Consider the following 12,548-nt stretch of genomic DNA (forward strand, 5'->3'; position numbering starts at 1 on the left):
ACTGGGTCACCTGTGGTCTGACTCCAGAGCCCGACATCTTACATTTATTGAGTGATCGAATGCATGGCCCACACTATTGGATATTTTAGTAACTGGAGGAGTCGATGCACACTCAGAAGTAGGTACCCAGCCCCCCTGTGCTGCCGTGAGCGTGCCATGCCCATGCGCCCACACACGTCTCCTGGTCCTTTCTCCAGTGTGCACCATCCCTGATGGCGGCTAGCGCGATGTCCCTTAGGCTCATCTCTCACACAGCCCGCACACTGGCCCTGCGTCTGAGCGCCCTTGTATAGTCTCTTTGCTTAGCAGGACATTTACTGTGCCCTGAAAGATTGACCATTCTTTTTTTTTTTTTTTTTAAGATTTTAATTACTTATTTGAGAGAGAGAGTGAGAGAGAGAGAGAGCATGAGCAGGGAGGATGGGTAGAAAGAGAGGGAGAAGCAGACTCCCCTCTAATCAGGAAACCCAAGGCGGGACTCGATCCCAGGACCCCAGGATCATGACCTGAGCTGAAGGCAGATGCTTCACCGACTGAGCCACCCAGGCGCCCAGGAGTGACTATTCTTAAATGTAGTTGGGTGTAGGGAGGATGTTTGTCAAGGAAAGTAGGAGGAAACCAGGATGGTGAGAAGGTGAACAGTGAAGGATAAACCCCAAGTCTGTGGAGACATGCAGGCTTATAAAGTGCTCTGGGACATTCCAGCTTGGTGGACATGGATGCCTCTAAAATCAAGCTAGACACTTATTTACTCTTCATCAGAAACTTAGTTGCAGCAACTAAGGAATGAGGGAGGAATTGGGGGCATGTGTGATCTTCTGGGGCCTAGAACATCGGAAGGGGGAGGTGGACCTTGCTGCACAGGCAATAGGGAGCTACAGAAGGCTGTTGAGTGGGAGAGTGACCTGGTCTAAGCTCCACTCCTGAAGCCCTGTCTCCCTTCCCAGTGGAGGATGGAATGGGGTGGGGGCAGCAGGGGGACCGGGGAAAGGCTATGGCTGTAGGCCAGAAGAGAAGACAAAGGCTTGGATGAGGGAGGTGAGACCCCTGGAGCTGGCACAGAGTGGGAAGGGGACAATGTGAGATGTTTCTCTGTAGATGGGACTGAGCTGTTGGGGTAGGGGAGGGAGAGAGAGTGGAATCCGCAAACCTGAACATTTGGGAGACCCAGTGATTGGGAGGATTAGTGGAAGGGCCATTTCTGGGTAAATAAGGACAGTCATAGGTATTCCCAAAGCCTTCCTCTGCGCCAGGTGCTATGCTAAGTGCCTTATGCCTGGTATCACATTCAATGCTCAAAAGAAACCCCGAGCTAATTGCTGTTATCCTCTCCATGTTACACGTGGGAAAACTGAGGCACAGTTAACATGACCCGGATCACAGCCGGTAACTGGTTGAGCTAGGATTCAGCCCCAGGCAGTGGCCTACAGAGCCTCCCCGGGTCACCCCTGGCCCAGTGGCGGGCCTGCAGGAGGCCGTCTTGAGTTCTGGAAAGGACGTGCATTTTCAAGGCCCCCGGGGTGCGGGGGACAGAGAGAAGAGGACCAGGATGATTAGGGTTCCCATTAAAACAGAGGTGAGCACCACGGCAGCACCTTGGGGAGAAGCCGGCAGCCTGCCTCCGCTCCCAGTTCTGTGTGGTGGGGAGTTCAGCCCTGGAGATTAATGGGAGGGCAGGGGGAGGCAGAGGAGGGAGGGAAGGAAGGAAGAAAAATTGCTGCCCATTATACCTGTCCTTTGGCAAGGCCGGGTAATTAGCAAACCCTCAGCAATAAAATATTTCGTTTTGGTGTAATTGCAAAGTAATTATGTGGTATGGGTTGTGTATTAATCGTGTTGATTAATAACACTCAGGTAATAATTAAACACCTGCTTCATAATTGCGTGCGGGCCGAAGCTTAACACACACACACACGCACGCACACACATGCACACACGTACACACGCACCCGTGCCCGTGCCACAGGCAAAGCTCCCTGGGTCCTGTTGTGCTCATTCACGTGTGTGTGTGTGTGTGTGTGTGTGTGTGTGTGTGTGTGTGTGAGAGAGAGAGAGAGAGAGAGAGAGAGAGGCAGAGAGCCAGGCTGGGTTAAGAGCCCCCTCCCTTTCCCACCATACAATGAGGTCTTTGTGTCCCAGCCTCCCTGGGCCTGGGGCTATGCCACTCTGCAGCCCCCTCAAGACAGAACCCAAGGCCACCAATGCGTGTGTCTCCTTCCCAAAACCGGGCTGGCACAGGGGCTTAAGGGTTCTGTATATGACAGTATGCCACAGTGTCTTAGCACTCACTTTCACTCTCCACGTTGCACGGACCTTGAGGGTCCTTTCTTGGGCAGGCTACTTTTGTCTCAGCAGTGGGGAGAAAGTTCTTAGGATAGGAGCCACCTGGGCTGAGGCCAGCGTAACACCCAGCCACCCAAAAGGCCTGATCGGATGAGCTGATCCCAGAGGCTGCAGGGACCAGAGGAGGATGCCGACCTGGCTCCCAGGAGCTCTGGTTCTCGCTTGACTCCTACCTCATTTGCTGTGTGCTCTTGGGCAAGTGCCTTTCCCTCTCTGTCTCTTGGGTTCCAGGTCAGTAAAACAAAGAAAACTGAGCTCAGAGGCCTCCAAGGGCCTTTCTAGTTCTTCCGTACTCGGATTCTAATTTGGTTTGTTCTAATTAGGAATCGGAGACGATTTAAATTCAATACATATGATCCTTAGTGAGTAAACAATTGGAAATAATTCCTTCCTTTATGACTTCTCAAAGACTCACTCATGAGCAATGAGAACCCAAGCTAAAATCAATAGCTTTTATTTTTCAGAGAAAGAAATTGCAGATTCCTCGAGCTGCTAGGCATTGCAATTCATTCTTGTATTTTAAAATTTTATGTTTATGTTCATGGACTGCCATTAGGTAATATGGATTCGTCCTGAAGGTTGATTTTTTTCATTAACTTAACTCATTTTACTTATTAGTTCACATTTATAGCTTGGGTTTAATAAGCACACAGCGCAAAAGTCATAAAACAGCCCTCTTCTTTAGCAATATTTTAAAATCAAGACTCTTCTCTGAGTCAGCCCAGGTTTATTTGCTCATAACTAGCTTCTGCTGTGATTCGAGGCCCGGCACCGCCGGCCACAGCCAGTCATTTGACTTTGAGCTCCGGTGTCCTCACAGCGGAAAGGCACCACTAATTAATAAAAGCCATGCATGCTTAAATTTTAGAAAGCAAGCATCCAACCATCACTTACTATGTCCAAAGTGCTTCTCCTATTATCTGGTTCAATCCTACGTCCCTGTGAAGGGGCTTTATGTTTTTCACGTCATAGAGAAGGAAACAGGCTCAGAGAGGTTAAATGACCTGCCTGGGGCCGCACAGTTGGCAGAGCTGGGATGCAAGCCCGACAGGTCTAGATGCACCTTTCCTCCCACACCTGTCTCCCTTCCCTCTGGCCTGCCAGTTTCAGGAGCACCCCCCCTCCCCACCCCTGCCCCACCTCCATGATCCCTTTACCCTCCCACCACTTCTACCAGGCTCTGCCCCTTGAACTTCCATCCTCTCACCATCTGTTTCCAACTGCTTAGGCTCCTTCCTGCTTTTCATCTACCTGAAGCACACCTCTGCTCTAGGACCTTCAGTGGCTCCCCATTGCCTCTGAGCAAAGTTCATCTTCCTTGGCCTGGCATTCAAAGACCTTACCCAGGCAACCCCTGCCTTCCCTTCCTGCCTCATTTCCCACTCTGCCCCAACAGGCAGCCTCGGCTCATGGTCCTGAATACCCAGCCCACACTTGGGTACCCTCATGGCTTTGCTCACCCTGGCCCCTTTGCCCACAGCACCCTCCTCTCATCTCCATACATGTAAAGTTGCCCCCTCTTCCAGGAAGCCTTCCCCAGGGCCCACATTGGGAGGGACCTCTCCTTCCTCTGAACTCAGAGCTGTGTGATGAGCCCTCCTTAATCACCTTGAATTCTGAAGACAAGGGCACTGCTTTCTCTTCCCCACAACTGTGAGCCTCTCTGAAGGCGTAGTTTGTGCCTCACTCATCTTTGGCACCCCTGGGGTCCCAGGTACACAGCAAGGATTCAATGAATGCTCACCAATGAGTCAATCCTCATGCTGCTTGTGGTCTCCAGGAAACAGACCTCCTTGCGTCTTCTCTGTGACATCCGGGGCCAGCCAGCGCAGCCTTAGGGAAAGACTCTGCCCAGGTTCCATCACCTGTCAACAGCTCTGCCTCCCTCCCTTCCTGCAAGCTTCCTTCCATCTTCCCAGATTTGTCACATTCCTTCTAGGCCAACCATATTCCTCTTCTCTCCCATCAACATGTCCCTGTCCTGGGCCCCATGTACTCAGTTGCCTGCTTTGCGAATAGCCTTACGGTTTCTGGCAAATGAAATCCAGATACTTTGTTGATGGCAAATCCCGGCAAAGGAAACTAGACCCTGGGGGCTGTCGACCACTCTGTATCTGGGCTCAAAATCCTCAGTGTTGCATGTGGGGAAACTGAGGCCCAGGAGAGGGGAACAGGGGACTTACATAAGGGCATTGGCTGCATTCTCAGTCAAGGCTCCCTGGGGACTCTCTACGACTCCCTGGGTTATCTTGGCCACTGGGATTAGAATCACAACCACGGCGGCAGGCACAGCACTTTACAGTTTGCATGCACTTTCCCTTAGGTAGGTGGTCACCTCCACAGCTCAGAGGGCTTTCACTGAGGCTCAGAGAGGCAGGCTGCAAGTCCCGATCACATGGCACATGGCACATGGCTCGTGGCGGGGCCAGGGCTGGAAGCCGGCTTCCCTACCTGCTGGCGGCAGCGCCCTGTGTCTGCGGGCTCCATCTGCACATCCTGTTCCCCCGGCGGGGGCAGGCAGCCTGGGGGACTGCGAAAGAGACTGAGCCAAAGGAGATGCGGGCCAAGGGCAGGATGTGCCCCTCTCCCTGGTGGCCGGGGGATCGGCCTCTGGTCATATGGAAGCCAGGGAAGGTGACACAGGCCAGGCCCAGCTCACAGCTGGAGAGCAGGGCTTCCTGGGCTGCTGCAGGATGGCCTGGGCCTTCTGACTGCCTGCTCCCCAGCCCCGACAGCCTCTCAGCCTCGTCCTACCCATCTGGCATTGCTAGGCCTGGACTCAGGGCTGGAGCTTCACTTAACAGTGACAGATACACACGGACAACGTACACACGTTCACACACTGAGCTTCCTCTCCAGGCCGCAGTGTTGCCCACCCTCCAGTGCCACCGTGAGCTCATCTGCAGGTGTTTATGACACACAGGATCCTAAATTTCTCTAATTCACATTCTATTTTAAACCGTCTAGATGGAGGGCGGCGTCCCCCAGCGCTCAAGAGCTTCTGTTCTGAAATCAGCAATGGGTTCAAATCCGATCTGTGCTATTTAACAGCCATGCATCCGCCGAGTTACTTAACTACTCTGAGCCTCACTTTCTCATCAATAAAATGGGAATGATAGCACAGTGAGGATTAAATGAGGAAATGCACATGAGGCACTGACCCCAGGACCTTTGCATCTCAGCTCCCACTCTTCCCTGACAGGCAGCCCTGGCTCAAGGCTCCCCACTTGGGTACCTCCATGCCCTTGCTTACCCTGCCCCATTCCCCCAGCACCCTGTTCTCATCTCCACACACACACACATCTGCCCCCTCCTCCAGGAAGCCTCAGTGTGCCTGCTCGGGTTATCAGTGCCATTGTCATCAGGAAGTCAGGGGAGGAGGGGCCTTACATTGGTATCTCAGCTTGTGAGTTACTAGAGCCGGGCTTTAGATTTGACTGTGAGAGATTGTAGGGACTGCCAGTGGGCCCAGCACCCCCTTTCACAGATGGAAAAACCAAGGCCCCACAAACGAGAGGACGTGCCTGAGTGCTCAAAGCAAGTTAGTGTGGCGTTGGGACTGGATCCCAAGACTCCTGTCTGCCAGTCCTGGGGTAGGGGCTGGGGGGTCCTCTGTGGCTGCCTCCTCCTGAGAGTGAAGACTCCCCCCTGCCAGGGGTCTGTTAATTGAGTGGGTGGTCTGCTTCTTTCAGCATGTTTGAGGGAGCTTGGGTTGGGGTAGAAACGAAAGGTGGAGGCTGGGGGTCCCCCAGATGAGCCTCTTTATCAAGTGTGTATGGGGAAGAGGCCCAGAGAGGCTGAGACACAGCCATCATCCAGATGGGGGCGGAGGCAGGGACCCCAGGCGCGTGGGGAGCCCCCGAGGAAGGCACAGCTACCCGGCATGCTGCTAAAGCAGTCTCTGTTGTCCCCTCTTTCCTGCAGCCATTTATTGATTTCTCTATCTTCCCCTTCTGGAAAAAGCCGAGAATGCCACCCCTCCTGGGGAATTCGCTCCCACACCCCAGTTGGTGACATTAGCGCTCACCAGCTCGCAGCGTGCTAATGACATTTGCATTTTGCTGGCTGTTGGCATGTGGGCTGGGGGGTGGGGATCCCATGGGCAGGTGGGGCATTCGCAGCCCGCAGGGAGAGGCAGGTATGCTGGGCCGTGGACCCATGCTGGTCCAGGAGAGGCAGAGAAGGGGGAGAAAGGTGCGGGCAGCGGGCATGAATGACTGGTGGAATGGAGAGATTTTTGCCTGAAGACTCGCCCAGGACACAAAGCGGCTCCCGGTGCAGTGCTCCCCTCCCCCTGCAGGCACTCACAGTACCCTCCTCTGCACCACGTCCCTAACATTTAGTGAGCGAAGGCTCTGCTGCGGGCTTCACGGACTTATGAAAGTCATTTTAACTGTCTGCAATCCTCAAAGAGAGGATTTATAGATGAGGAGACTGATGCTCTGAGAGGACCCCTGACTCACCCAGGGTCCACTTCTGGAAAAAAATGTCCCCAGCACGTGGCCATGATCTACCTGCCTCCAAAGACCATGCTTCTGACCGTGGCGGGCACTGCCTTTCACTCCTTGTCCAGGTTTGGATACAGCCGGGAAACAATTCGTGGCTCTCATCCGTGACCAGCATCCACCTGGTGGCATGCAGCAGACCCCTGCCGTGTGCCCGGGCCGCTCCAGGGGGCCCCTCTCTGGATATCAGTTTCCTCATTGGTAAAATGAAGCCATTGGTCTGGCAGCTGGCGCATCCCAAGAATGAATTTTTACACGAAGAAGGATCATTCCTCCAAGGCACTCAAACTCTCACGGAGTTTCCACCCACTCACTCCAACATATACGTTCATGTTTTACATCAAAGCAAACCGTGAAACATTTGTCGAGCTTCCCCGCTCCATAAAGGGCACTGTGCTAGACACGGTGGGTGTGATGCTTCTGTATTTTTATTCAGGGCGTACACACACAGGCGTATGCGTATCTTTGTGTCTTAGACTTGTTTCCAGGCAAGTTCAGCTGGGACCTCTATCCTGATGCATGACCCCGGGTTCTTGCCATCTTTGCCCCATCTCGTGGCCCCCTCAGGCCTGGAGAGTATCTCAAACAGAAAGGAGCCCCCTGGGGCAGCATGAGCTGATAAGATCTCCCCCCCAGCCCCGCAGTTATGGCTGATCTGCTTCTCTGCGACAGGTGGACATCTCCTGGACGGCCCAAGCTTGCAGTGGCCAGGACCTCTGACGCCGTCCTCGGAGCAACTTGAAACCTTTGACTTTGGCGTCTAGAAACAGGCCCGATCCTTTTCCAGACCTCCCAACAGCGGGCATCCAGGTAAGGGAGTTCAGGCTTACTCAGCATGTGATTCTACGGCTATGTCTGTTGTCCCTGTTGCTAATAGAAACCAGCAGCAGGTCACCCTGTCATCCTTTATCACAGTGTCTTCTTTCATACCCTTCATTAGCAGGAGAGCCTGGTGGTTCAGGCTTGAACGTCCTGCAGACCTGGGTTCAAATCCTGAAACCATCAATTACTAGCTGTGTGACCTTGGGCAATTTCCTCAACCTTTCTGTGTCTCGGCTTCCTTTTCGGTCAAACAAGGAAGCAACAGCACCCAACTTCTGGGTTTGTGGTGAAGATAAAAATAAGGTAATATATGAAAAGGGCTTAGAACAGGACAGACACATAGTAAGCTCGGAATTCAAGAGATGTTAACTGTTACTAATAGCACTCCTGCCCTCATGACAATCCGCGATTTGTTCGTTCTCACGTTGATGGTGTGTCTTCTGCACCACAAGATGGAGTCTATGAGGGCAGGGGTTCGTCTGCCTCATTCTTAATTGAATCCCAAGATCCCAGCACAGTAAACTGGCTTTGATCCGTTGAATGAATGAGCGTGTGAAGATGATTTGCCTATTTTCTAAAGGACCTTCCGGACAGTCCTTGAAGGCCCTTGCATTAGTCTGGACATGGGTTTGGTTGTGTGTGACAAAAACCCCTAGTAATAGTTCCTTCAACAAGAGAGAGGTTGATTTTTCTCCAAGTAAGATTCTGAGTGAGGAGGATTATTCCATACAAAAGCGTTAGGGTCCCAGCTTTGTCCATCTTGTGGCTTCATCATCGCTGGTCTACGTGATCCATGATGGCCCATGACAGCCTCTCCGTCCTTCTCAGCCAGAAGGAGGAAACCAGAAGAGGAGAGGGCGCCACTTCCTTTAAAAGAGTACACATGTCACTGTATCCACGTCCCATTGGCCAGAATGCAGTCATGTGGCACGCTTAGCTGCAAGGACGCTGGGAATTGTAGTCTTCATTCTGGGTGGCTGTCTGCCCAATTGCAACTCTATTTTGAAGGGAGAAGGGGAAAATGGATCCTGGGGGACCCTCCACCTTGCCAGATATGGTGATCTACCCCTTTATTCACCCTCCCTCCCTGCTTCGTCCCTCTGGCAACCAGTGATCATTTCACTGTCCCCATGCTTTTGCCTTTTCCAGAACGTCATATAATTGGACTCATACAGTAGGTAGTCTTTCAGACGGGCTTCTTTCACTTAGCAACGTGCATTTAAATTTCTCCCATGACTGGGGCACCTGGGTGGCTCAGTCGGTTAAGCATCTCCCTTTGGCTTAGGTCATGATCACAGGGTCCTGGGTTGGAGGCCTGCATCGGGCTCCCTGCTCAGCGGGGAGTCTGCTTCTCCCTCTCCCTCTGCTCTTCCCCTCTGCTCCTGCTGTCTCTCTCAAATAAATAAAATCTTTAATTAAAAAATTATTTAAAAAATGAAAATGAGGGGCGCCTGGGTGGCACAGCGGTTAAGCGTCTGCCTTCGGCTCAGGGCGTGATCCCGGCGTTACAGGATCGAGCCCCACATCAGGCTCCTCAGCTAAGAGCCTGCTTCTTCCTCTCCCACTCCCCCTGCTTGTGTTCCCTCTCTCGCTGGCTGTCTCTATCTCTGTCGAATAAAATAAAATAAAATCTTAAAAAAAAAAAAAAATGAAAATGAAAATGAAAAAAAAATATCCTCCATGTCTTCTCATGGCTTGATGGCTCATTTCTTTTTATTGCTGGGTAATATTCCATTGGCTGTACCACTGCTTGCTTATCCATTCACTTGCTGAAGGATATCTTGGTTGCTTCCGATTTTAGGTGATTATGACTAAAGCCGCTCTGTGTTCACATGCGGGTTTTTGGGTGGACGTAAGTGTGAGCCAGTTGGGTCACCACCTAGGAGCATGATTGCTAGATCATATGGGTAAGAATATACTTGGCTTTTTAAGAAACCCCGCCAAGCTGCCTTCCAAAGCGGCTGCCCCATTTTGCGTTCCCACCAGCAATGAATGGGAGTTCCTGTTGCTCCACATTCTCATCAGCAGTTGCTGCTGTCAGTTTTGTGCATTTTAGTCTTTCTGTTAGGTGTGTAGTGACATGATCCCCATTTTAGAGTTGGGGATTATAAAACTTGGAGGGGCAGCTTGCCCAAGGTGGTAAGGCAGGTAAGAGATTCTGGAACTTTCCCCAGCCTGTTTGACATGTGAGCCCAGTACTCTCCCGCCACCCCCCTGCAGCCTCCGCCCATGGCCGTCTCCCTGAGACTGTAGACCAAAGCCCTGGGGTGACTCTTCCTGCCACAAGGTCAGGAGTGGCTGCTTTCCAGAGTTCTCATTCATTGTTTAGTGTCTGTCTCCCCTACTCGAGCCCAAGGTCAATGAGGGAGAACAATGAGGGCCAGGGACAAAGTGAGTGGACCCGAGCCAAAGTTAGAACAGCCAAAACACACCCCTCAGGGGGTGCCAGACGGCCAGGAAGGCTGGGATGCAGGCGAGTCCAGCCAGGCTGCTGGCCTCTGGCCAGTCCTTGAGTCTGAGGGCCCCAGGCTCAACTGGGGAAGGCTGGAGCTGCTGCTCAGCTCATCAAAAGCCAGCGACAGGCCAGAAATGATGGCTGGCTGCAGGGGAGACCAGGGACAAAGGCCGGACTGAGGTCAGATGCCACGACAGTTGGGAGCCAATCCTCAACTCCAACCTGACTAAGCAGGACAAGCAATTTATTGGTTTCCAATATATTGACCATTTGGGGCCTGTTTATTGGTGTTCAAGGCAGAGCTGAACCCAAGGCTGAAATGGTGCCCATGTCTGTGCCCTCTGCTTCCCTCCTTGGGGGTTTCTGTCCTGGGTACCCCATGGGGTGGGGGGACAGTGACCAACAGCTCCAGACCCATGTCCCGCTCATTTCCAAGCCCGTGAAAGGAGAGCTGCTTTTTCCCAGGAGCTCCAACAAAAGTTCCAGAGTTGAAGCTTATTGGCTGATCTCTGATCACGTGACCATTTCTGACCAATTACTGAAAGGAGGAGGAGCGAATGTGCTGACTGGCTGGACTGGGTCAGTTTTGGACGGCGGTGGGGCCGTATGTGCTGTGGGTGGAGGGGACAATTGGCCTGAAATTGGGAGAGGGAGGGAACCCCAAAGGGAAAATCTGGGTGCTAGTTTATGAAGGAGGAAGGAATGCTAGGCAGAGGAAACAACAGAGGACTCTGTTGGTGCCATGGCAGGGGGTGGGGGACGTGGAGCAAACGGGAATGCTGATTTGTCCCCAGTGGGTCCTTCCTGTAGTTTACAGCACTGGGGTGGCCTTTCCCTGACAGGCGTGCCTCGGGCTCTATGGATCTGATATCTGAAAGCCTGATTTATGCACACACACGCACACACTCCATGCGCTCACACACGTACTCACACACTCGCACAATGTACTGCAGGTGATGCTTCAGTTTCCAAAAGGACTGCCCCCGAAAGTCCTTCCCACACGGAGTCCCCGTGCTCCCTAGCTACCCCGCCCCCAATATTTCAGCCACCCCATAGCTGGCTGCCGTGGGTTCCCCTCCGCTTGCTGGAAGGACCTTTTCCTTTCTCTTCCCACTTCCTCATGGCTAAGGAAAGTTTCTTGAGCGGCTTTTAGCGGGTATTTGCCCCAGACCGGCTCCCAGAAGACCCCGGCCTAGGAGGGCCTCCTTCCCAGAAGAGCACCCGCAGCCCTCCCCGCAGCCGCGGCCGCTCTGGGGAGTCTCAGAGGGAAGGGGGAGGGGAAGGAGGCAGGGTCTGACTGAGCAGGACCCCCATCTCTGGAGCCCAGGGGCCTCTGTGGGGTTTCCGGGTACGTGAGAGCAGAGCAGCCTCTCGGCAGTAGCCGACATCCGCCGTGGCAGCTCTGTTACGCATTTAGCGTGCGGTGTATGATTTCATTTGAAAAAAGATTGTTCTGCAAGAAAAAGATCGAAAACCACAGCATATGATGCTGCGTCCCGGGCAGCTGTGGCCAAGTGCTTTTTATGTTCTGTCCTTTGCTTGATTTCGGTCAACCACAAACCTCCGCCCCCTTCCCCAGTCTCTCTCTCTCAGTGTCTCTGGCCTGTGGATCTGCAGCTCTGACTCACCGCACGGACCAGCTCAGCGGTCAGCACCGCCCTGCCTTATATGGTGTGCTCGGTGCTGCGGGGTCAACGCGGGTCCGTTCACTTCTGCAGCCCATGCCTAGTGCGTGCTTACCACGCGCCCGACGCTGGTTCGGTGCCGGGGAGCGAGTGAGCAAGGCGGGAAGGTCCCTGCCCTCTCCCCTGGGAGATCCCCTGAGGGCAGGACGCTTCCTCTGGGTGTCTCGCCTCCACCCCTTGTCCAGTGTCTCGTTCACTGCCGAGCCCCGGTTGAACTTGGTCAATGTCTGTGGGGTGATTTTTTTCCACACGATTTTTCAAAGCTCCCTCTTAGGACTGAGGCTACAGAGATACTGGAAGGGCTTGGTCCTCACGCTGAAAGTCCTGGAGAGGAAACGGAGGCCAGGGTTAGAGACCCAGTCTGGGGGTGTGCCTAAGTAAACGGGAAGAATTGGCCAGCCTTCACTCCCGCCTACCTCGCTCATGCGAGATGCCTCAGAGATCAGCTTCCTAAGGGGCTCCTGGCCTGTCATAGGGAGACAGACATGAAAGCAAATCCCTGACATACAAGGTAAAGAGCAAGAGGGTTCGGAGCAAGATGATAAAGGAAGGCTTGGGGGTTCCAGGGCCAGATGGAGAGCTCACTTCTGGGTGGTGACAGTGATAGGAAGTCAAGGAATGTGGTGCATTCCAACGGGGCTTTGAAAACTGGGATGGGACAGGGGACCTGGCAAGGGTGTTGGGAAGGGCATCCCAGGAGGAAGAAACAGCGAGAGCAAAAGCCTGGAGGTGGGACCC

The 12,548-nt window shown here is 53.2% G+C and overlaps 1 protein-coding gene across 3 annotated transcripts in view; it reads left to right on the top strand.

Moving 5' to 3' along the window:
- The window catches only part of TSPAN18 (tetraspanin 18), a 179,828-nt gene that overhangs the window by 113,069 nt on the left and 54,211 nt on the right, over positions 1–12,548 (top strand). For 2 of the 3 annotated variants that reach the window (XM_045808766.2, XM_087854766.1), the window contains exon 3: positions 7,521–7,658. The exons of the other annotated variant lie outside the window; for it this stretch is intronic. The gene's annotated coding sequence lies outside the window, so the exon portion shown is untranslated. The remainder of the gene's footprint in view (positions 1–7,520; positions 7,659–12,548) is intronic. 3 annotated transcript variants of the gene reach the window in all.

The sequence above is a fragment of the Ursus americanus genome, chromosome 24 (genome assembly GCF_024610735.1).
Source record: "Ursus americanus isolate L20-20 chromosome 24, mUrsAme1.1.p, whole genome shotgun sequence".
NCBI lineage: Eukaryota > Metazoa > Chordata > Mammalia > Carnivora > Ursidae > Ursus > Ursus americanus.